Source organism: Schistocerca nitens, chromosome 1 (assembly GCF_023898315.1).
Source record: "Schistocerca nitens isolate TAMUIC-IGC-003100 chromosome 1, iqSchNite1.1, whole genome shotgun sequence".
Lineage (NCBI taxonomy): Eukaryota > Metazoa > Arthropoda > Insecta > Orthoptera > Acrididae > Schistocerca > Schistocerca nitens.
In genome coordinates, this window is record NC_064614.1 from 621,371,392 (window position 1) to 621,393,986 (window position 22,595).

Consider the following 22,595-nt stretch of genomic DNA (forward strand, 5'->3'; position numbering starts at 1 on the left):
TTACGGAGATGTTTAGCAAACTCAAGTGGCAGACTCTGCAAGAGAGGCGCTCTGCATCGCGGTGTAGCTTGCTGTCCAGGTTTCGAGAGGGTGCGTTTCTGGATGAGGTATCGAATATATTGATTCCCCCTACTTATACCTCCCGAGGAGATCACGAATATAAAATTAGAGAGATTCGAGCGCGCGCAGAGGCTTTCCGGCAGTCGTTCTTCCCACGAACCATATGCGACTGGAACAGGAAAGGGAGGTAATGACAGTGGCACGTAAAGTGCCCTCCGCCACACACCGTTGGATGGCTTGCGGAGTATAAATGTAGATGTAGATGTAGATGTAGATGAAGACATCTTGAAAAGAAATACAAGTTTCCTACAGTTTATAAATAACTGATTGCACATTTGCAGAAGTTACTACGTCACACACATTTATTTTTTCTTTTATTTTCATTGTTTTTAACTGTTGTGATGGCTGCTTGTTCGATAACCACACAATTTACACCATGTTCAATAACTTGTGCCATGTTCGATAACCACACAATCTGATCAAAATTAATTGGACACCCATTAGTGTACATTAATATGGAGTTTGTCTACTCTTTGCCTTTGATGACTTAAAATCAACTGAGGGCACTTTTACTGAGGTGTCTGAATGTCTATGGAGGAATAGTGCAGCCTATTCTTCCTCAAAAGCCTAAACTAGAGAATGTAGGAACTGGGACACTGGAGTATGGGGCAAAGTCAACATTATAACTCATCCGAAAGGTGTTCCATTAGATAATATAGGGTCTCAGGGCTTATGACAGGGTGCATTTCATGCTGATACAAACAATCATAGTCTCCAAACAGTTGCTGTACTCTGCATAGAACAAAATATTCTAAACTGTGTTCATATCATTCCAGATTTAGCATTTTGTAGAGTATGATAAGGGGATCATACCATAACCATTCTCATACTGTAACACCACCTCCTCCACACTTCACTGTTGGCACTGCGTATGATGACAGGTAACATTCTCCAGGCATTCGCCAAATCCAAACCATTCCATCGGACTGCTCCAAGGTGCAGCATCATTCATAAGTCTAAATAATTCATTTGCAGTCATCCACTGTCTAGTGGCGTCACTCTGTATGCCATCTCAAGCATTGCTTAGCATTGACCATTGTCCCGTATTCTTTTTAAATGCCTGCGCACAGTCAGTGTGCCAGCCGGACTGCTGGTAGCTCTTTGGAACCCATGATCGATATATGAGGTCTGCCTGGTCTTATATTAGTTATGGTTGCACCTTTGCATTCCCACTTCACAGTAATCACCAGCAGTCACGTTTAGAAGGGTTGGAATGTCCCTGGTGGATTTGTTGTGGAGGAGACATCCAATTACCAGTCCATGTTCGAAGTCCCTGAGCTTTTTTGACTGACCTATTCTGCTGTCACTGCACTCTCTTTTGGCAGGTCTGCCATTTGTGACAACTGCTGGTCAATTCTACATTACATAGAGGTGTCCAGATACTTTTGATCAGGTGATGTAAGTATTTTGTCACAGTAGCATTGCTGTAGGAGTTACAAATGAGCAGTGGTCAATCATGGTGAAGGTGACAAAAAATAGAATAGAAAAGACACGTACAAATTTTGTTTTTGTTCATTATATGTTGTGCCATCTTTTAAGAATGCTATTTTATAATGTGAAGGTGGGGTGAATCACTGAACAGATTCCGTGATAATCAGTCATTCTTATAATCGTGATGTTAAAAGATTATATGTTCTAGTGTTTTAAATGTAGACAGTAACAGTACCAATTTAGCATCTTAATTATTTTAGGTGTACATTTTCGTGGAGCGCCGTTACTTCCGAGAAGAGCGATGTCTTGCTGAAGTTTCAGGCATGTTTAATTCAAATCTCACCTGAGTGAGGTAATGAAATAGTAAGTTATTGGAATCATATGCAGGAGCCGACTCTTCTGATAGGTTTCTTGTAGCTTTTTATGTACTTCCGATATATGCTACAATGTTCCTTCAGATGATCTGTCTGAGAGTCTCACTGTTTATGTCTGAAGGAGCTACAAGTAGAGTGCTGTTGCTAGTGAGTTCTTTGTTGATAGGTCATTGTACCTATCGCTTAAAAACTCATATACTTGACTACCTCCTTGAAATATCACTAATGAGCCTGCATTATAATGTGTAACTCCCAAATTTGTGACCCTATTAAAGGGCTAAAACTAGACCAAAGAAAGTGAAGTATGACAGTGATTGCTGTAAACTACAACAGCTGTGAATAATCTCACTTAACCCAGTGAATTAAGTGTCCATTACTACTTTCTCAAACAATTGCAATTGCTGTTTCCATGGTTATAAAATTGTGAAAGATGTTCTGTTATCACATTGTTACTCACTATAAAAATAAAAACATTAAATAATAGTTCTTCATCCTTTACTTTTGTCAATAACCCACAAAATTATTTATTTTGGAGATTACCTTTGAAATGGATCGACACATTGGGTGGCATTTGTGGTGTCATGGGCATCATCCTAAGTCATTGTTCAGAGAAATACTGGTTGTGTTGTTGATTCCCAGAATATGTTTCACAAATGCAAACTAATTTAACTGACCTTTCCACAGAAACTTGCCCTCCTTCTCTCTTACTTACATTATGACTTTCATTTTGAGATCCATTGGATTTGAAAGAAACTACAGTAGCTCCTAATAGTCCGGTTTTTATAGTATTAAAAACACTATATTTGGACAGTCAGATGACAGTGACCAGAAGGTTACATATCTTGTAAGTGTGTTATTAATAGCTAGTTGTACATTAAATGACTGCATTTCAGAGAAGCAATGTTGAAATCACCATCTGGCCACCCGAATAGAGGTATGCTTGGTTTTCTTAAATAACTTGTGACTATTGAATGAAATAACAACCATATCCAGAATGAGATTTTCACTCTGCAGCGGAGTGTGCGCTGATATGAAACTTCCTGGCAAAGGTCCCGAGTTCGAGTCTCGGTCGGGCACACAGTTTTAATCTGCCAGGAAGTTTCATATCAGCGCACACTCCGCTGCAGAGTGAAAATCTCATTCTGGAAACATCCCCCAGGCTGTGGCTAAGCCATGTCTCCGCAATATCCTTTCTTTCAGGAGTGCTAGTTCTGCAAGTTTCGCAGGAGAGCTTCTGTAAAGTTTGGAAGGTAGGAGACGAGGTACTGGCAGAAGTAAGGCTGTGAGTACCGGGCGTGAGTCGTGCTTCGGTAGCTCAGTTGGTAGAGCACTTGCCCGCGAAAGGCAAAGGTCCTGAGTTCGAGTCTCGGTCGGGCACACAGTTTTAATCTGCCAGGAAGTTTCAACAACCATATCGTTTACTTCATTCTTCACTGCTGAGTAAGTTATCTCATATGACTTTGATAATGACAAGGCATTAAATTCTTACTTTCCTTGCGTTCATCAATGGGTTGCAGTCTTCTTGACACTGGTATGCATGGAATGTTTAACATGATAAAATCTGTTGCATTAATGGTGGTGAGTTGATAAATATATTTGTTTCAATAATTACATGTCCATACAGCAAACTTTATATAAATATGTATGCAAGTTGTTTGGGAGGTACTGTATCATAAGGGATCTGACATTTGTTTATTACATGTTCATAGGTGTATTCACAACAGTACTGGATTTTTATAATAAATTGCAAACTGGTAGGAGCATCTAGTCAATGAATAGATTAACATGTGATACAGATAAAGAATGTGCTAGCTATTGTTCCTTTAGTGGGAATTTTAGACATTTCATAATGTGTCTTCTTTGCTAAGATTAAACTTTTCATTTTATGAACTGTCTTTTCTTATTACATGTTGTTCATAGAGGAAAACATACTGATTACTTTGAGAAATGGTGTGATGGTATGTCTGCTGAAACAGTGTACAGTCACAGTTCTGAGTAAAAGCACATTTATTTGATGATAATGGAGATAAACAAGATCTGAATTATAGAGGAAGTGTCATACTTTCTGTGTGCACTATTATCCCTCTGCCTTTGTTGTGAGGCTCGCTAAACAATTTTTACTTATCCTTCACAGTAGATATGTTTATGGTGATAACTGCTTTCAGTTTACAGTTGTTCGTGGATAGGAAAAATGAAGAACTTATATGTATCTTTATCTTTAATCTTCTCATATACGTCCTTGTGATATTTTTCTTCACTTTTATGAGATGCAGAAGAGAGAGATTTACTGCAGAGTAAATAGTAATTCTGATTTGTGAAGAGATTGTGAGTAATACAAAATTCCTGTCATATATTTCATACTGCTCTTCATGCTGCAGACGCCAGCATTTTAAATCTTTCATACTCTGATTACTATTTGTTTTCCTACTTTGAAATAACCTGTAATGGAAGTGGTGTATATAGGATACATGAGTACTGTCACAGCATTGTTGTAATTGACTGTGTGCTTGAGTATTTCCAATATTGTGATCATTTCATAATGATATACTATTTTTTAAAAAAAATGTGATCATAATTTTTGTTGTAAGGTGAGAAATGTTTTATCCATTTTTGTAAAGCTTGTAAATATTTATGTAAATATATCCTTGTTATTAAAACTGTAACATGGCTTGATTTGTGATGGTTTAACCAGTGAATGTTTCTTTCTGCCTAGCATGCACCTAACAATTAACTGAAAGACCAGGATAAGTTTTCTTGCTTTTGTTATGCATTTCACAGTAGAAACTAGTCCTCTTTTATTAGTTGCAGAGAAATGTATATGTGTGCTTGTACCTCGGAAATAGGTCATGGCTGTGGGAACTGTTGTACAATATTTTTGAATAAAAGATTTTGTTTGCATTTTTGTTTTATTGCTTCTTTTCCTTTTGTTTCCTTTAAGTTGATCCTATTTTTAATTGGAATGCCTTAGACTAACAATAATGATGATGGTTTTTAAATATAAAAGCAGGTTTGGGGCACATAGGAAGCAAATTAAAGCTGAATGGTGATATGTAAAGTGAATTTTGATGCAACAGTTCACTGGCAGTGTTTATGTAGAGACCAGTGTTGTTTACCTTAAATTATTTCCCTTGAAACCCTGTTAATGTGGAAGGACTGAACTCCAAACGATCTTCCAGATGTAAATTGTACTTTTCTAGGCATAAATTAATATTGTTCTTCATTTTTTACAGAGTTTTACAGCTGATACATGTCTTGCTTTGGCACCATTCTAGAAAATCATTAAATGGTAGTGTGCATATAAGTGCAGAGAGAACTTCTCTTTTTTATCCTTTACTTATACATCTGCAGTTTGTGCAGTCAGCATTGTGACATAAGAGCATGATATTTTGGGTCAATATGGTTAAATGTTTTGATACAGTAAATTTCACTACTAGTGAATGGCTTCAGATGTTTGGAACACTATTAAGACTGTGCATTATTCCACATTTAGAAGAAAATACTCTCATTGTTGTAATTATCAGAACTATGTGCAACCATCATGACTTGCACATAAAATTTAGTTATATGTTATTTTCAAGACTCATTTGCACTTTCCCCTCACCACTCCCATGTACAGAATTTAAATTATCTAATATTTCCCATTACAAGACAGAGTGTTACCATCCCTTAGGACAGAAATGAGTGTACTAGATATTGTCAAGAGTTCAATTCTAAGCATTATCTTACACATAACGGGTTTTTAGAAATAAAAGGAGATAATCACTGTGCTCATTTGGTGTAAAACTATGAGTATTTATGTGTCAAAAGCTAACATACCAAGCACTCAATCACAACAAAAACATTTCCGTTTCTGGAGGAGTTGCAACATTTAGTATTAAAGAATATGAAACATTCCAAATACAAATTATATGGAGGCAATCAAACGAAAATGAGGTAGATGGAAAAAAATAAGTAAGCTGGTTAATACTTCAGACCCTAATAGCCACAACTGTTAATAATTTTATCCCACTGTGAGACATGACAGTAAATGCCTCTATGGAAAAAATTTTGTGGTTACCTACAGAACCTTGGTTGTATCCAGGCATGCACCTCTTCATCTGAAACAAACCAACAGCCGTGAATGCGTATCTTCAGGGCTCCAAAAATATCGAAATCAAGTGTGGAGAGATCAAGACTGTATGGAGGATGTGTAAGGGCTTCCCAGCAAAATTCTGCAGCATAGTCAAAACAACCGTGGCAGTGTATGCACCCACCCACATGTTGCCCAGGTTGTTTCAATTATGCTGCAAAAGTTTCGCTTGGAAAACCTTTCATGACCTCCGTACAGAACTGATCTATCACTGTACAATTTCTGTATTTTTGGAGCCCTGAAGGAAGACATTAATGGCCATTGATTTGCTTCGGATGAAGGGGTGCATGCCTGGATACAGTCATGGTTCCACAACTGCGAACATTTGTCCATGAAGGCATTGACAGTCTTGTCTTACAGTGCAATGTATGTATTAACAGTTAAGATGATTACTTGTGACGTAATAAACAGTTTACTTACTTTTTTCCATCTGTCTCACTTTCATTTGACTGCCCCATGTATAAAAGAAGCCCATAAGTACATGTAGCTAATGTTTATTGGAATTGTTCACAGCATTTTCAAAGAATTATATTAAAGATGCTGTACTAAAAGCTCAGCAAAACTGTCAAGTGCTACGCTGTTAGATACAGTAATCAGAGTTTGCTTTGGAAAAGAGCTGTTCAGAGAAAACAAATTGCACTAGGCGTGGGTTAGAAAAGTAGAATGTTTGCAAAGATGCAGGACAAAAAAAGCAAATACGGAATACACAGAAGATGTAATTATGTTTCACACTCAGTTGAAGACAATATGCTGTGGATTTCAATGTATGTTTTCAATTACTTATGGTGTACTACTTTTTCATTTTTCATGGTGGTATCGCCAAGTAAACCCTCTTCATTACTATGTACTAGTTTCCCTTTTAGTTCAGCAACTTCTCTTTGTAGAAAGTATAAATTGTAATTCATGTTAAAAGTGAAACAGCAGTCAGTAGAGTATACGAAGCAGACTTTTCTCTTTTTTTTCCCAAAGCAACTACAGTACACCATTCTGACTTGTACAAGTTTGATGCAAAATGCAACATAGATTCCTCACAGCTTTAATGGTATGTTATCATATATTGATTCACTCTTGCTAAAACAAGGCTGAAGGTGAATATTCATCATATCCATTACCTTACTGGTTTTGCTGAATTATTGAATCAAAGTTATTTTGTGATGTACATGCGATTGAAACTGGGTAGATGCATTTGCACAAATATATTTTGTTGGAAATGAACCATTTTAAGCCAGGTCTTCTGTCCTGGAAATAGAGTACAATAAAGGTGATGACTCACATTAAATGTAAAAGTTGGAGACCTGTATAATAAAACTCATGCATACTCGGACACTAAAGCTACCTGTACACAATTTGACAATGTGATGTAGACCATCATCTCAGCTACACATCTTGCACCAAGACAATGTAAGTTATGAGAATTGGCAATTCTTTGAAGTTTATGAACTTTCAGTATGGCCAGGTAATTGAAAGTTACAAGTGTAAGACAATGAAGAATAAAGCAACTAGCCCTGATTTTATATTAAGTAAATATCTGACAAACACCCAAGGTGCATTTTTGGCACCATAACTGTCATGTGAGAGACTATTTATAATGTGAATGGAGTGATGCTACATAACCATAAAACAGTGGGAATACATTTGGACCAGCCAGTGCTTGACAATAGCAGACATGCACAGTATTTCAACTACAGACCAATTATCATTAGGTGTGCTGATGGACAGATACCAGGAGGCTTGAGGACTCTCATTACATACCAGTGAGCATTCTCCACTCCAGCCACACGTGTTCTGCTCGAGGTTTGAGCTGTGCTAGGGTATCTTTTGCTGTGCCCAATATCTAAAGCATTCATCTTGTTCGACCTTTGCTTTTTGAACACTGAACTCTAGTCATGACCACCATTATTCTGTAAGCAAGTGGATGGAGGCTTTCCAGGCCTGTTAAGGTACTGCTAGTCATGGTTAATGAAGTCTTCCACATTTTCAATTTAAGCAAATTTTATTAACACTTCAAGTGACGGTGGTAAATACATGTTTCACAGGTAAACAACTGGAATTACCAAGTATAATTGTTTTTCTCCTGATTCATTGGTGAGAATATTTACCACCCTATACCTCGTGGTAGACTTAAAAATAGGTAATAATTTGAGCAAGTTTATTCATTGCTATTTGCAAAGAGTAAATACTGGCACGTACTTCATTGTTATGCAGGGAAAAGCCTTTTGTTACTTGTAGAGTCCCTGAAGTAAGGTCTAGGTCAGCACCTATGGCTGACATTGGTAGCAATCACATGTCAGGCAGTGTTCTGCAGTTGTCAGGTTGTCTCAAAATGTGTGCTGCTAGTGTTCAGTGCAGTTTCCAGACAGTAATTGCGGTTGTGGCACTTTTCTTTTCATTGATCCAGAAATTAATAAAAGTGAATTTGTCAATTACAGCAACTCTCCAAACCGACAATTATGTGTTAAAAAGATGTATTACAAATTGAATTGCAAGAGAACTCCAATTCGCAAAGACTTAAACTGGCTTTTAGGTTGGTGAGTAGTGACCTAAACTTGGTGGGTGAGTAGAATACGTACCACATCTAATGTTTCTCAATAATTTGCCCAATCCTACCCAAAAAAGCATTAGTCTTTGGAAGAAAGATGATAATTCGTAGCTACACTGCCTTGTTGGTTGTGTTCCCACAACTCAGCAGTAATAGTTGGAGAGCACAATGAGCTTTCTTATCTATTGGCTATGCGGATCTACAATTTGGTAGTGATGTATAGACCAAATACAACTTGTCTAATGAGAATCTTTAATCATACTATTTAAGCGATGTTTTGGAATAACAACTTGTCGGCCATCGAAAATTTGCTGGTGACTGTAGTGTCTGAAAAGGCATAATGTGGACCAAACTACAGGCGATGGTCTGATGACTAAATTTTGATTCTAGTCTCAGGTTCACATTTGAATAAGATAGGTCACATGTTATAAATAAGTAATGAGCGGAATAGTGCCAGGAACAGAGTTTAAAGGTTACATTAAAGTGAAGCTTGAAGAAGCCAATGTCTCCAATGTGGTAGGTGCGGAAGGCGATGACATCTCGATCGACGAAACTCTCCAGGCCACCGACTGCAGGAACACCAGATCCACCTCTTACAATGGCTACTGTAAGCCATCCATTGCCATGCGTAAATGTATCGTTGACATCAATACTGAAATTGAGTCTGCAACCACGGAACATGCAGGGTCCTTCGAGAAGTTCACTGGCAGATATATTCTTCAACTTGTTACTCTTCTTGTCAGCAGCAGAGGTTGTCATTTCAATGTTCTCGATGGTTTTGTAGACTGTTTGACGTTATTATGTAGTGAAAGTAACTATATCAGTGGTTCCTTAACATTAATAGTCTGAACTCATGTTTTGCCTTCAGTCAACAGTAATATAATCATTCCTAATCATTATCATCACCCATCTGACATCCACTACAAGGCAATATTTTACCATGGTTTGCAGTCTTAAGTAATACCCTTCTACAATCCTACAGGTTTTTAATAGCTTCTACTCATTGTCCACTAGGCCATCGTCTCAGTCTTTTCTCAACTCTTGGAATCAAGCAAAGAATGTCCTTGGTCTACTTACGATTAAGCTGACTAGTTTCATGTCCTTGCACATCTATGTCACTTTCACTACAATCATATTCCTGTCTTCCAGTTATTTCTCACTATGCATATCTCCGTTGATCTATTAGCTGTTAGCTTTCAGCTCAGGATCTGCAGTTACCATATGTTTATGGAAGAAAAATCACTAAACAAATGTCAGAAAAAAGATCCTGAGCCAACAGGTAGTATGTCAACAAGTGGCCATGAAAACCTCAACAGTTTTTTATCTCTCTCCATTGTTGAACTCACAGTTTTTGAATCGTTCTTACATTAAAAGTCTATCTCTAATAGCAGTTGTCAAAACTGGTAATAATACGAACTGATTGTAAACTTTCTGTTTCAGACACACTGGAATCTTTGGTTTAAAAACTATTTAGTTTACCACAAGCATACTGGACCATTTTCGATGTACTGTTTATTTCTGTTACTGCCCATCCTCTCATTTTCAGCTGTTTGAAATATAAAAACTAATCAACTTATTTTAATATTTCATTAATAATTAGTACAGTACAATGTGTCTGTGAAGGAAAGATGATCAGATATGTCCTATTAACACACGTTCCTTGATCATTTTCCCTATTTAAGGATCTTAAAACATCCATGTATTTGCTGTTTTCTTTGTTTATGTAGGACACGTGTAAATATGCAGAGTATTAATAATGTCAAGTTTATTCTCAACTAGTGAAAAACAATGATACTCCCATTACAACATTTGATGTGCTTTATTGCCAGTTATTCAGATTTTGTCCTGTAGGTTACAGGCAGAATCTCATGGCAAATAATACTTACAAGCCTCTCATAATTTTGGTTGCCCCACTATTGAGCAAACTAATGGAGAGCTATCATTATCTTTGCAACATTTCTCATTTTCAGACATTTGCCTAACTGACCTGAATTTTATGAATCCCTTCTATGTGTTAACACTGTACTTGCTACCAAATATTACTTTGCTTTAAATATTGTAATTTTGTGGAATCCTAATACAATACACAAAGAGTCTATGAAACATGTTTATTTCAGTATATTGAATGAATTTTATTGTGTCAGATCTTGGACCACACTCAGCCCTCAGTAACTTACATTAGTGCCTTTATAACCATTCTCTGTCACCTTTCTGCTCCTTCATTCTCAATCCTGGCTCTACAATTTTGAGTTTTCTTATCTTGCTGCATTTTTACTACAACTGCATTTTGTTGTTGCATTTTCTTCCCTTCTGTTACTTTCACCAATTCAGCATTAAATGCATGCAACCATGTGTTGTTTACCAGAATTTCATTTGCTACCAACTTTCAGCATTACCATTCTTTGTTTGAATCCTTCTTGTCTTAATCTGAGGTTTTGTATGCTGTCTAAGCCTTGGTCCATTTTTTATATGTTCCGTCTTCCTAATATACAGTAGCAGTTATCATTTCATGTGATAAGCAGCATTGGCCACCATTGTGGCCTCCAGTGTGGCCTTCTGTGCCACAAACATCCATGGGGCAGTCAACATCTTAAATATAATGAATCTACATGTTCACTACGTATTTTCATACTCTGAAGTTTGCAGAATATTAACTCAAGTTGCCTTTGTCTAAAATCTCATTTTCACAGTGGTTGTTAGTACGGACATAAAGTTGTATGAATGAGAATTCAAGGACTGGGTGCACTGCATATCAGTCAGCCTAAGAGTAAGAACTTCTTGCAGTGTTCAGTTTCCAAGTTGCAAGAATATAGGTTTTATGCTAGTACAAGGCTGTGTCCCAAATATACTTTTAATCTTTTTCAGTAAGCAAAATCTCTCAAACATTTGATTTGAGTAGGTAAATAAACTAACTACAATTGAAATTAACTTAAATAATGGAAAAAGCAAAGTTTACAACTCACTGTATTGTCAATAGGCATATAAGCAAGACAGAATATTGCTGAGGTTTTTGGCAGATCATTGGGACTTTCCTTTTTCAAGTTTTTTATAACAAGAAGTGAAAATTATGTAGTAATTTCTGAGGGTGGTTGCTTAATTTACATTTGGTAATAAAAAATTATCATGTTATGATTTTGTTTAAGATTTGTTACATCAAGAGTAGATGTTGCAGTCCCTCAATATTGTTTTCTTAGTAGAAAAAGTAATTATTTTAAAGTTATCATATGTAACACACCTGGTCCGGTAGTAGTACAGATAATGATTTTTATTCTTAAAGACACTTAAGGATCATGAAACTTCACATCTGTTTTGAAGCGTAAAGCAAGTTATAAAGTCTCGAAAGTTACATGATTTGAAGAAGTGTGGTACATAAATCCTCACAAAATGGCAATGCGTGAATAAAATACATTACAAATAAAAACTTTAAGATTGTGATTATTTTGCAAAAATTACTTCTTCAGTTTCAGGCTCTGTGGCACTGTACTTAGTGGTATTGCTGTAAAGATCCTATTTTTATTTGGAAATGTGTCAAAGGAATTATGCCAACATGCCACTCCTAATCTACTCATGGCCATTTTATCATGTTTATCCTTTGGAACTCAAAACTTGCACATAATTGGAAAATACCAATGTAACTATGAACACTGTGCTGTAAAAATGAATCTGGGTGCCACTTAAAATTTTTGAGAAATCATCTTAGATTGTCTAGTCAAACTAAAATCATACATTAAATAGCCTTTTGCAACAATAATTTATTCCTAAAAAGAAAATATATATATTGTCAAGAGAGGATTCCATGGGAGCTCCATTGAAAAAGGAGAGAGGAGAATACATATTTTGTACACAGCACTGTACATGGAGTTCACCTATGAATTGTTTTTAAAGAATAATAGCACATCATAAAACACATATCTGTACTCCAAGAGCAATATGTTTCATAGTACTTAATGTGTATTATGAAATTATATATGTAAAAAAAAATTAAAAAAAAAAACCCTTCTCACTTGGCTTACCACCTAAAGTATGTCGAATATAGCTCAGCTCAAATGTTGACGTGTAGTTTTAACAAGGATAAACAGTAAGGAAAACATTTAAGTTATGTTCTTTTGCAAGTCACATTAATTAATTGCAAATGCTTTTAAGAATTATTTCCAATAAATTAGAAATAATTTCTTGAACAAAACAACGACAACTCGATCGGTATAGTATTTCAGGATTTGGAGATGCCCCAGAACACACTATGCCAGTGATCTGCCAACTCATTACACTAAACTGTTTATCTGCGTGTGAACTTTGCCCTAAGATAACTATTTAGAGGGGAAAGAAAGTTTCAGTGATACTGTTAAATTACTGCTTACAAGCTGAGACCAAAAAGTCATTAATTCTGGAATACCAAAGGTAAATATTTATTTCACTTATTTCAAAACATGGGAAAGTGTGTTGTGGAATGGCATGAAAACATCATGTATTTCAGAAATGGCACAGACTTGACCATTCTGTTTATGCTGTCATGTATGTGCTTTTGCTGGTGGTGGACTTGTTTATTGGGTGTGTGGTACAAGGTATGAATCTTTTACGCTTCAGGGTGTTATTCATTTGTAAATGGAAAATGATGGAAGCTTAGATGTGCTTTTATGTAGATCTGCTTTGTGATTGGCAAATTTTTCCTGTTGCTTGTATCTGCATGTAAATTATTAGTTGGAACTGAAATGCATGATAACAGAAAGAGCTTCAACTATTCAGAATATGTGAATAAGTACAGTGCTATAAAAGAAGTCTTTTTCACATATATTTGTTTGAATTGAGACAGTTTTATTCAGTCCATTGAAGAAGTGGAGGAAGAAAATATTATACTTCCATTTGTGCTTAATTTGCAAATATTAACATTTATTGCTTTTAACAGTGTAATTAAGCATTGTTCTGTTATCTTTTAAATGTGATAATATGTAAATAACACTGATATTATGTTTGAACAGTGGTGAATTCAAATTCCTGTCCAGCCCCCAGTGATTTAGGTTTCTCACTGTTTCCTTCTATCTAGTCATGGAGAAACTGCTTTTAATTTCCATTCTGTCTACACTGCATCTTTTACTCTATTTTTAAATGACTACATTGAGTATAAACTTTAAATACAAATAAATAAAATGTCATTATTTGCAAAAGTTCATATTATTGCTAACTAGTTAATCTGCATTGAAATATAAAATGGAGCTTCTGTTGATTGCAGTCTGTGGTTCAAACTCAAGCTTCAGAAGGTGAAATTTTTAGTATTGCTGATAGGCAAATATGAAAATATCCAAACTGGTGGACCTATTAGTTCCTCCCTTGGGTAGGAGAGGAGGATAGGTTGAAGAAGGTTAAAAGGAAGGACGGCTCACACAGACCACATAAGAGGAATCACTATTTTGAGGATGAGGGAAGATAAGGATGAAGAAGCTTCATATCTGTCTTTATTTAGATTTCATATAGTTTCCATGAATTATGAAAGGTAAATGTTGGGATAGTTTCTTTGACATGACACAGTCAATTTCCTGACCCTAGTTCAACCTGCACCTGTATTCCATTTCTCATTACTTGGGGCTTTAAAACTCCTAATCTTCTTTCCTTTTAAAGAAAGATCATCCACAGTAGAGTTGCAATGAACAAACTATCAAATATGCACAAGGATAGAACAAAAACAAAAGTCTTGTGAAACCTTGTGTTTTTGATGGTACTGTGTGGTTTCGTGCAGAGAGAGTGGTATAGATTTAGGATAGTGATATACTTTTATATCTGTTGATGACTCTCCTCTCAAGATGATATATTGCATTGTCCCAACCAAGAAATCCTGAAGCCACTCTCAAATTTCATGTGATAGCCCACATAATTGCACTTTCATTAATGAGTGTTGGTATGATACTGAATTGAATGCTTTCCAGAAGTCAATAAACATGGCATTCACCTGATTGTTTTAATCTGTGGCTGTCAGGAGGTCAAGTGAGGTCAGCAGAAGTTTGATTTCACATGACCTATGTTTTTGAAATCCATGCTGATTGTACGGAGGAAGTCATTTTGTTTGAGGCAGGAGTTAAATTCCATTGCAGTTTGCAAAATTCAGAGGACAACTTGTACAGTTTCCCTAAGAACAGACTGTGCATAATAGTCATAGCTAGTGCTATTTATCTCAAAAGCTGTAAAAAATCAGTGAATACTGTAATGTGTTGTTATTCCTGTATTGTTGTCTGGTATTTTACTAAACATATTTGTGTCAAAAAAATTCTTATTCTGTGAGACTGTTGACTGATCAGGACTTAAAGTTGGTAGATCTGTAGGGGCACCTGCTGTTTAATATGGACTCTGAACCAAGTTGCAAACCAGCATTCTCCACATTAACAAGGTTTTCCTGAGCTGAAAGAAATAACTGACAAATAAAAATCGTAGGACTGAACAGAGATAAAACTCAAATGCTCTCGATCCATTGTTTGGCCCTCTACCACTGAGCTACTCATGACTTATCAGTGCCATTCTTAAATGTCTATTTATTTATTTATTTATTGGTCCTCTTTGCTACAGTGAGATTACATTTTTTGCAACATATTTTGTTAACCAAACCAGGTACCGGTGAATACACACATAACAAGAAAACAACCATATATTTTTACAGTAGATATTAATGAAGTACTAATCAGCTTTATAATGTAGATATGAAATTAGAATAAACACCAGTTTATAGTACCTACAACATTAAACAGATACAGATTAACTGTATCTACAGGTACATCTACAGCTTCATCCATACTCTGTGAATTAATTGTATCTACATGTATGTCTACAGTTACACACACACACTGTGAATTGCATGCAGAGGGTACTTCCCCTAATTGTACCAATTAGTAGGGTTTCTTCCTATTTCATTCAGCTACAGAGTGTAGGAAGAATCACTGCTTAATGACTCTCTGAGCACTATGAATGGTCTAATCTTGCCCTCCTAGTCCATCTAAGAATGATGCACATTGGCTGTAGTACATTTGTAGATTCCTCACTTAATGCTGGTCCTTGAAAATTTATAAGTATGCTTTCATGAGACATTTGATGTCTATTTTTGAATTTCTCCCAGTTCAGGTATTTCAGCATTTCTGTGATTTCTCTTGTGGGTCAGACAAATGTAACGACTCATGCTGACCTACTTTGAAAATGTCAAAATCCCTGGTTAGTTCTACACACACACACACACACACACAAAACTGAAAAGGTTTCAGAACCAAAACCTCTCTCTTTTTTTACAAATCAAGCACGGTTTACACCCGTTTATTTATATGAGTTGACTGATTACAACAGTTACTCATTAGTGTGGTCATAGCTACTAAAGTTTTGTGTTTTGTGCTGTAAAAAATTTTACATTTTTGGATATTTAAAGCAAGAAGACCATTTTTGCATCGTTTCTTCCATATCTGTCAATGACTCTTCATCCAGGATAACATTCTTCATCCTCTTAGTCACAAATTTGTTTGTTACTCTATGTAAAAGTACTTTAATTAATGAACATTACTGAGTCAAATGCTTCTTGGAACTCAAGAAATACTGCATCCACCCGATTGCCATGATACATGGCTCTCAGGATGTCATGTGAGAAAAAGTACATCTGTGGTTTGTCATTACCAGTGTTTCAGAATCCACGGAGGAGGTCATTCTGTTTGAGATACTTCATTATGTCTCCGAGTTGAGGATATGTTTGAAGATCTGTCAACACTCAGAAAGCTAGTTGTGAATCAATTCTGCCACTCTTATTATAGACAGGTGTAATCTGTGCTTTCTTCCAATTACTGAGCACATTTTTCGAGGTATTTACAATATATTGTAGTTTATAGAGGCATTATCTCAGCCACAGATCCACATACTTTCTTGCAGGGATTCCATCAGGCCTTATGGGCTTGCTGTATAGGAGAGGTAAACTGGAGCAGTACTCACTGAATCTCTTTTTTAAAGGAACACTTAAAATAGAGTTAAGCATTTCTGTTTCTGCTTTGCTTTACTCAATTTCAATTCATTTATATGTGTGAGTGTCTGGATATCAACAGTGATGCCATGGTCTCCTTTACATGTGACCGAAATAACTTTAGGTGTTGTGTGAGGTCTTTTGAAATGATTCTGCTACTGTGGTTGTTGAAGGCTTCACGCATTGCCCTTTTGACAGCCAGTCACATGTTATTTAAAAAGTCTCTATTTATGGCTTTATATTTTGTTTTACACCTATTATGCAATAGGAAGTTCCTTTGCAGAGATTGTACAGGGTCTCCTTCCCCCAGCCTCCCTCAAAAGCATGAACTATTCTAGTATATACAAGGGCAAGTCAAAATTTATGTACACTTTTCATTCTACCGTTTATTAACATGAAGCTTGGGGTATACAATGCACGTCATTTTTTTATGTAACCTCCCTCCTTCTCAATGCACTTGGCCCAACTGCCAACGAGCTTATGTATTCCTTCCAAATGAAAGCTTTGCGGTTGGTCATGAAGCCACTTTTGCACCACATTTTGCACATCCACATCAGAGGCAAATCGGCGACCATCCAAAGCAGTCTTGAGTGGCCTATACAAGTGAAAGTCACTTGGAGCAAGGTCTTGGTTGCAGGGAAGGTGTTCCAGTACCTCAGATTTCATATTGTTGATGGTTTCAATAGTGTGACGGGCTGTGTGTGGCTGTGCATTGTCATGCAACAACGACACCTTCTTCGACAGCAATTGCTGGCCTATCAGCTTCTTTTCCAACACTTCACTATACCCCACACTATTGATAGTCGTTCCCTTGTCCATGAACTCTGCCAGTATGGGCCCCTGTGAGTCCCAAAACACGGTTAACATAACCTTTCCTGTGGATGGCCCTGTCTTGAATTTTTTTCCTCATTGGTAATCCAGGGTGTTTCCACTGCATACTCTGGTGCTTTGACTCAGGCTCGTAATGATGCATCCATGTTTTATCTCCGGTGACAATTCTGCTCAAAAATGTATCACCTTCATTGTTGAAGTGAGTGAGTAAGCGTTGACAGACCCTAACATGGTGAGCTTATGGCCGTCGGTAAGCCTTCTTGGTACCCACCATGCACAGACCTTATGGAAACTGAGCTCATCATGGATGATGTGATGGGAGGAGCCATGGTTGATGTTCAAAGCGGGTGTTACGTCATCAGAAGTGATTCACCTATTGGCCATAACCGTCTCCTGAGCTTGCTGAATGTTGTCATCTGTAGTGTTGATGGCCATCCTGCTCTCTCTTCATGTGTTACACTTGTTCAACTACTTTTAAACTTCTTTATCCACAAAAACACAGTTTTGCATGATAATGAACTTCTCCCATATTGCAATGATAGTCTGCGATGAATGTCTGCCCCTTTGACACCCTCCAACCAGAAGAATCGGATCACTGCCCGTGGTTCCTCTTTGATGCACACTTCTAATGGAGCTGCCATGCTACATCTGCAACAGAAGGAAGAACAATGATGGAAACAAAATCAAATTGTCACAGCATTACAACAACAATATAACAGTGATGTGCAGGGACAGAAGACAACATGCACAATGTAACAAATATTATCGAAAAAGTGTAGATAATTTTTGACTTGCTCTCATCCATATGTTTCCAGTGTTTGGTTAACTGGTCTCTCTAGAGCATGCAGGAGAATAATTCTCTAGTGAGTCAACTTCTCTATATCAGAAACATGTTGACCATATAGTGTGCACAAGTAGTAGTTTTTATTTTTTTTCTGCATGCTCATCTGTGCCTACATTCATGCTCCACAAACCACTGTGAAGTGCATTGCAGAGTGTACTTCCGGTTGTACCAGTTATTATGGATATTCCAGTTGAGTATGGACCACAGAAATAATGATTGCTTACATGCCTCTGTGCACATTGCAATTACTTTAATTTTGTCCTTTTGATCCATATGGGAGTGGTACATAGGAGGTTCTTGCATATTCCTAGATTCCTCATTTGTATGAGTTGACTGATTCCAATTGTGACTCATTGATATTGGAGTCATAGTATACAGAATCTCAGTGATATTCTCCTATTCGTGCTGGCCCGATCTGTATGCGTTCAATTGTATCTTGTTAGTCCTATGCGATACAGGCCCCATACATTTGAGCAATATTCCAGGACTAGTCATGTGAGTGTTTTGTAAGCAATTTCCTTTGTAGACTGATTGCATTTCTGTAGTATTCTACCAATGAACTTAAGTCCACCGCCTTCTTTAGCTGTGTCTGAACCTATGTCGTCATTCCATTTCATATCCCAAAAAATGTTACACCCAGATATTTGTATAAGTTGACTGATTCCTATTGTGACTCATTGATATTGGAGTCATAGTATACTTTTCTGTTATGTGAAGTACACAGTTTTACGTTTCTGAACATTTAAAGCAAATTTACAATCTTTGGACCTCTTTGAAATCTTGTCAAGTTCCAACTGAAAGTATGTGCAGCTCTTTTTCAGACAATTCATCATTATAGACATCTGCATCAAGTCTGAGGTTACTATTAATATTTCCTACAAGGTCATGAACAGCAGGGGACACAACACACTTGCCTGGGGCACATCCAAAGTTGCTCCTACATCTGTTGATGAATCTCCATCCAAAATAACATGCTGCATCGTCCTTACAAAGAAATCCTCAATCCAGTTACAAATTTCTCTTGATACCCCACATAATTATAGTTTTGATAACACATGGGTCTGCTAGGGAAATCAAGAAACACTGCATCTACCTGATTGCCTTGATGCTTGACTTTGAAAATGGCTTTTGAGTATAGTATAAGTTGGGTTCACATGCTTATGTTTTTGGAATCAATGCCGGTTGGCTTGGAGGGGCTCTTTCTATTTGAGCAACCTCATTATTTTTGAATGCAGAACATGTTCAAAGATTCTACAACAAATGGAAGTTGAGGATATTGGGCAGTACTTTTGTGTATCATTCTGCTACCCTTCTTGTAGTTGGGAGGGAGTCACCTTTCTTTCTTCCAACTACTGGGCAAAGTTCTTTGTTTGAGAACTTGATGGTAGATTACGGTTAATAAAAGGAGGTACGTCAGCTACAAATTTAGTGTAGAATCTAAAAGGAATTCCATTGGTCCTGAAGTTTTGTTTAGTTTTGGTGATTTCTTCTGTTTCTCAACACCACTGACATTAATATTTTCATTGGTCTTCTTTACAGTGGTGCAAAATTGAAATTGAAGCATTACCCATGGATTTTCCTTTGTAGAGCAACATTTCAAAATGGAGTCCAGCATTTCTGTTTTTGCTTTACTACCGTCAATTTCAATTCCTATCTCATAATTAAGTGTCTGGACAGTACCTTTGGTGCCACTAACAGTGTTTACACATGAACAGAATTTCCTTGGTTTTTGTTAGAGAGCCTTTGATAATATTGTGCTACAGTAGTTATTGAAGGCTTAACACATTGCTCTCTTGACAATCAAACCTGATTAGTTCAGCATCTCTCTATCTATAACTGTTCGCTTTGTTTTACAGCTGTTATGTATAGTCTTTGTTTCTTTAGAAGTTTATTTATGGTAACTTTATACCATGGAGGATCCCTCCCATCATGGATGTTCTACTAGGAACCTATCTAAGAAATTCATCGTCAACTATTTTTCTAAACCTGAGCCACGGTTCTTCTCCATCTTCCTCTCCAGAACTAAATGATTTGAGTTTCTTGTTGAGATATGACACTACTGCCTCTGTCTCTAGTTTTCTGAACAATGCAAATACTTCTGCTTGTTTTGGTTGTCATTTGTACTTTGCTGAAATTGCTGTGTGGTCACTAATCCCAGATTCAGTGTGAACATCTTCAAATAGGTCTATTTATTGCTATTAGATCCAATATATTTCCATCACGAGCAAGCTTCCAAACAATCTGTTCTTGGTGGTTCTTGGAGAACTTATTTTGTAATGTTTCACAGGACGTCCTTCCTCTCCCACTAGAAAATTGTAATTTTCCCAATTGATTGTTGAATGATTAAAGACTTCTCTGATGATAAATACATGATTGATGACCTTACATACCACTGAACTTAGATTTTCTACAAAGTTTCCAGTTACACCTGACAGTGAGTTGGTGGTTGATGGAAGAACCCAGTTATAAAATTATGCTTGATACTGAGTCCTGCTCAAACAATCTTGCATACAGTTTAAATTTATATCTTGGTTGATTTGAGTTTTTTGTCTACTGCGAATGCCACTATTTACCATTAGCCTATCCTTTCGATATACAGTTAGATTTTTCCCAAAAATCTTATTGCTTTCAATTTCTGGTTTTAACCAGCTTGTGTATTCACCTAATCTAAAACACCCTTGTGGGTCTCCCACACCCGGGTAGCAGCCTCTAATGTGCAGTGCATGGCTGACTTAGGGGTACACTACAGTTCTCAACCCTATGGTGCAAGTCCAGGAAGTCACAGCCTAGCTTGTCACAGAACTGTCAAAGTCTCTAGTTCAGTCCTTCCACTTCACTCAGAACCATGATCGGTTCTGGGGCAATGTTGCAAATTTTGAGCTTTGTTGAAATTCGATGAACAAGACTGGTCTTCTCGACCTTCTTTGTTAGTTGCTGAAATGATCCAAGTATGATCTACCCTGTACAAAGTGATGATGATGTTCGGTTTGTGGGGCACTCAAGTGCATGGTCATCAGCACCTGTACAAAGTCCCAATTGTTACACAGTCCAGTATAGCCACTGTCATGAATGATGATGATGATGATGATGATGACGATGACGACAACACACACACACACACACACACACACACACACAGTCCCCAGGCAGAGAAAATCCCCAACCTGACCTGGAATCGAACCCAGGACCCTCGTGATCCAGAGGCAGCAATGATAGCTGTACAAATTGATGTGATAAGCCCTGAATGAAGCTTTTGATGAAATGTATTAATTCAAAACCTTGAAAATTGCTCAAGAGAGAAGAATTTTTGCACAAGGATATGGTACTTGTATTGTCACTCTCAGTCACACCGAACTCAGCATAATTTTAATCTGTAATTTTATGGTAAGAGCCTTTTTACACATCTAATTGTCAGAAGCCTCCAGTCTGACCAAAGCTGTATGCATCCCATCCTGGCAATGTGTTTGCTGCACCCTGTATTGGTAAATCCTTAAAAAAAAAAACAGAACTGAAGGCTGAAAATAGTAAAAGCCAAAGCAGCTACTAGGGAATTCATTTAATATCTTCCATCACAACATCACGTCTCACAAATAACAAGTATACATTTCTAATAACCATAAAGGAAAGTGAGAAGGTAATGCAGTGTCAGCAGATGTGTTCTGCTAACCAAAGATATAGCTCATAGAAGTAATGTATTGTGTTTCAGAATCACCAAACAATAATTTGGTCGCAGTCTTATAAGAAAAGAAACAGGAGGATTGCTGAGTGTTGATTTAACATATTCTGAAATATGTTTCTAGTGCACTGTCAACTTTGTTGGCCCTAAACAAGAGTAAAATTAAACAAAGAATGAATTACTCATGGAGTGGATTATTTCTGGAATTAAAGTGTCTTTTGCTTGGAATACAGAGCTGTACCAAATTCTTAACTGTAGTCAAGAGATGAAACTCTATTACAACAAGTGTTGCAAAACCCTCAATCTCTTGCTGAAAATCGTGGAACAAATGTACTATGAACAAAAATAAAACTCTTAAAAAAATCAAGCAAAAAACTGGAACATTATTAAACAATAAATAAACAAATCTAGTTCCCAGAAAATAGCCATGGCAGAAATTATAATGCCTCAAACTTATTGGCTATCAGTGGTTTAGGAGGAGATGTGGAACATAGACACTTCCATCCATCTTTTGTATGGAGAGAGAAAGTCGGGTTGGTATCCCACTGCTGTCACAGGTTATCGGGGCTCAGTTCAAAATGGGACTCATCACTGAAGACAAGAGTCCAGGCCAAAGATGTGTCTGGAGATGCCTGGACAGTGGTGGGATACCAACCAAAGTGTCACCCACCAAATG

General features: G+C 37.0%; 1 protein-coding gene across 2 annotated transcripts in view; it reads left to right on the forward strand.

Moving 5' to 3' along the window:
• Window positions 1-22,595, forward strand: part of LOC126257468 (calcium-independent protein kinase C) — a 243,931-nt gene that overhangs the window by 22,561 nt on the left and 198,775 nt on the right. The window contains exon 1 of one of the 2 annotated variants that reach the window (XM_049955567.1): window positions 12,916-12,991. The exons of the other annotated variant lie outside the window; for it this stretch is intronic. The gene's annotated coding sequence lies outside the window, so the exon portion shown is untranslated. Of the gene's footprint in view, window positions 1-12,915; window positions 12,992-22,595 lie in introns of those variants that run through there. 2 annotated transcript variants of the gene reach the window in all.